We start from the raw sequence: 4150 nt of genomic DNA, 5'->3' as shown, positions 1-4150 counted from the left end.
CAGCCATTTCACTGGGGTACTCCAAAATGTCACTGTGAGGTTTTTCACCTGAGACTTTTTGTTTTGAGACAAGGACTCACTATGTAATTCAGGCTGACCTTAGGCTTACTTTATAGCCCAGGCTGGCCTTAAACTCACAACACTCTCTGCTTCAGCCTCCTGAGGTGGGGTTACAGATGTATGCCACCATGCCTGATTTGTTTTGTTTTGTTTTGGTTTGGTTTTGTTGAGACAGGGTCTCACTATACACCCCAGGCTGGTCTTGAATGAGGGTCTCCCTGCCTCAGCCTCCCAAACACAAGGATTACAAGTGTGGATCACCACATCCAACTTTACCTGAGGCCTTTTATCTAAAGAAAAATCTCTTTTCTGAGTGTTTACATGGCTCTGAGGTTTCTGAGCACAGAGAAGGGGACAAGAGCTGATTTTCCTCCCTTTTCAGTATACACACTTTTCATTTAACTTTTTTTTTTTTTTTTTGCCTTTTTCCTTTTTATCGGTACCGGGGATCGAACTCATGACTGCCTGCTTGCAAGGCAGGTGCTTATGCCGCTGAGCTAAATCCCCAGTCCCCCCCCCCCTTTTTTTTTAATCTGATGAATTTGAAGCTCCTCTGGTCCAAATTCTCTTCAATGGCAGGCACCTTTTGTCTCACAAACTCAGGAGTAAGTCATTCAGCTGCTTGGCCTGGGGAAGTTGGCCTGAACCTAAAAGTCTAATTGGTCCATATGGATAGGTTTGGTCATTCTACGGTCTTCTTTTCCTCAGCCTCCTACAAAGTGGTACTTCTGAGTCTTTCTGGGACTCTGAAGTATAAATTGTTTTACTCTCACATTCCTCTCCTTTCCTTTTTCCAGCATGAACATACTAACCTCTCTCATCCACTTCTCTTTCCTACCTCCTTAGCCCCTGTGGGTTTTTGTATTTTCTCATTTTTGTAGGCTTTCACTAGGAAGCAAGATAAACCCATGTTTAATCACTTATGTTCATCCAAAGCTACTCTGTGGATATTAGTTTCCAAAATCTTTTAAAATCAGTGGATGGAGTAATGAAACACATAAGTGATATAGAAATGTTCAGGGTATATTTCTTTGTTTCTTCTCAGTGTTATGGTTTACCTCTGAATCCCCTCCTGCCTCCTGAGCCTCAGCAGCACACAGGTGATGGCACTTTGGTGCCTAAGAGCTAACAGGATCCTGGGAAGGCCTGCTTACTGGAGCGGGTGGCGCCCACCAAGGCTTTAGCTCCGTTCCAGGCTCCTCCCTTCAAGCCTTCTGCTTCCACCACCCTGAGATGGGCTGCTTTTGCTGTAAAGCCAGCAGACTGGACACAAAACAGAAGGTTAGGGGGTGGCAAAGCCGGCTGGGGAAGCAGGTAGCAGATGGCCTAATCTCACGCCGGGGAGTGAGCCTAACCAGGATGATGACTCCCAGGAGAAAAAGGGACAGTGTTGGCCTCTTGGTCTCCAAAGCGTCTCCAGCTCCTAACATTCTCAGCGCTTCCGCTGTCCACTAAGGTCTACAGTTCGGGATATTAGCGATCTGACTGCGGCTGACCCTAATTTTCCGCCTGTGCCTTGACTTCCCTTGATCTCCAGCCTAAGGCCGCCATGCGCCTGGCCTCGGAAGAAACCTGCACACCTTCAGGACGCAAAGGTTTACCAGCACCCTTCCACCTGGATGCCTTGGTTACTTCCCTAGCTCCGCCCAGTTCCACAAGCCAGCGGGAAGTACAGGCGACGCTCCCGCGTCGGGATCGCCTCTGCGCACGCGCAAAACCGTGACCTATCAGAGCCGTCAGAAAACCCGAGAGCCAATCAGAGTGCGCCTAGCTCCACGCCCCCGGCCTGGCGGGCCTCAGGCGTCCTTCGGGCCGCCTTACACATAATAGCTTGTCAGCCAACTCGGCCCTCAGGAACGGACTTCTCCGGGACCTGTGTGAAAGAGGAGTGGGAAACGCTGATTTGTTTTACGCTTGGGTCTCCCGTGTCCATTTTAGGACAGAAACGGCCCTAGACTGCTCTTGGATTAACGGAGATGCGTAACTGGTTTTTCTTTTTTAAAAGATCATTTTCTCGTGAGGTCACCAGGGGACCCTCCGTGGCCCAGAATTCTCTGGGCGGCGTATCGTGTCGGGGATGTTTCCGGTCGCCAGTGACCCGGATCGGCGGGGCTGAGGCGCGAGCTTCCGGAAGTTCCCCCCCCCACACACGTCTTGCCGCCGACGCTGTGACGGCGTCATCACGTGCCCGATTTTTCCTCCGCAAATTATTAGTAATTAATAGTTGCTTGGTATTTCCTGATTGTAGAATACTGCTTTTCAAAAATCTTTGGTGATTGTCATAGGAGTAGCCCAGACAGCACATAAAAAATATGCAAAAGAAACCCACAGCTTCCCCCCTCCAGGAATTACTTTATAAATTGTAACATTTTCATATACCCAGAAGGTTTTGGTTGAAGCTGGTTGTCTCCCAATAACGTTTGTCTTTCCAGGTAAATTAGATAGGTTATAAACATTTTTAAATTTTTATTAGCTGTGATTGATCAAATCATGAATTTAAGGTGCGCAGTTTTGAGATACGTATAACTTGTGAATGAGAGATGCAATAAAGCTAATTAACATACCCATCACCTTACATATTCATGGCAATTCTTAATGTCCTTTACTGAGACATTTTATTATTTTTTAAAATTTTATTTTAGTTAGGTTTTTTGAGACAGGGTCTCACTGTCTCAAAAAACCTAGTTCAGCCTAGGTTTTGAACTCACTGTGTAACCTACGCTGGCCTCGAAATCCGAATGCTGGAACTGCAGGCATGAGCCTCCACACCCAGTTTTAGAAACTTTGTAATAGAACAAGTCAAAAAATAATTTTAATGGCTATATAAGTATAATAAGTTGTTCAGCTAATTCTTAATTGGTAGACTTTTAAAGTATTTTGTTGTTTACTATTACAAACAATGCTAGGTACATATTCTAACATCCTTTCTCATATTATTTCCTTACAATAAATTCACAGAAATATAATTACTGAATCAATGTATACACATCTTTGTAAGATTCTGAATGTTAAAAGCCTCTCCTTAGAAATGTACTTATTTGTGTATTTGTTATGTGTTTAGTATGTATTTATTATGTATATATTTATGTATGTTTATTATACTATATTTATATACTTACTGTGTATGTATGTATGTATTATTTTTTTCCACCACCAAGAGCATGATAATGTGGTGTCTGTACTTGCTTGCTAATTCTGGGTATTATCAGTCTTCATGATCATCTCTTTAAAAGGATCTGACATTTTCTTCACAATTCTTGTTTAGCTCACTCCTACATATATTTTAGATGTTTCTGTTTTACATTTTTCTCTTTACAATGTTAATGTTTCTTTGTTCCCTTTACATCTTAATCTACAAAAATTCTTTCTTCTGTCGAGACTGCCAAATGTTACTGACTTTAAACGTGATACCACTCCTTGAAATGCATCCCAAAATAATGTTTCCCACTAGACACAATTTTTTAGTCTATAACTTTAGTTGTTCTGGTGATGACTCATAGAAGGATGACAGTGATTCATCTGATTTCAGTGAGCCACAAGGATCCCAAAGAAGTATAAAATTCCCTATAACCTGATGTCTTAAAAAGTAAGTCTTGTTTATGACTAGGAGCATGTAATTTCCAGTGGGTATAGCTGATATTAAAACATAGGATGAAGAAAACTACTTTCAATAAAGCTAATTTTCAGATAAAAGACAATAAAACAATAGGCAGAATTTAAATAAATATTTGGAGTACAGTAGACACAAAAATAGAGACTAGGAAATCGATGATTCACTCAATGTAGGCACACAGTTCTTTATCCAACTCCTTTCTTGCTACATGTGTTGAAGAACTCAGAGTTGCTGGGATTTTTGTTTTTTGTTGGCTTTTTTTTTTTTTTTTTTTGTATCAGGGATTGAATTTACAACTTCACGCTTGCCAGGCAAGCACTTGTGCCTCTGAGCTAAACCCTCAGCCCAGGGATTTTAAGAATATAATGCATCTGCCATATATGCTGTAACACCCCAGCAGAATCTAGAGCAGTACTTGTATTAACTCTTAAGTAGGATTAAATTAAGGCTAGAAATAATCACAAGTGGCCATTGGTA

This window comes from Cavia porcellus, unplaced genomic scaffold (assembly GCF_034190915.1).
Source record: "Cavia porcellus strain 051 isolate PalLab524CR breed Dunkin Hartley unplaced genomic scaffold, mCavPor4.1 scaffold_18, whole genome shotgun sequence".
Classification (NCBI taxonomy): domain Eukaryota; kingdom Metazoa; phylum Chordata; class Mammalia; order Rodentia; family Caviidae; genus Cavia; species Cavia porcellus.
Note: the sequence above shows the minus strand (reverse complement) of the source record.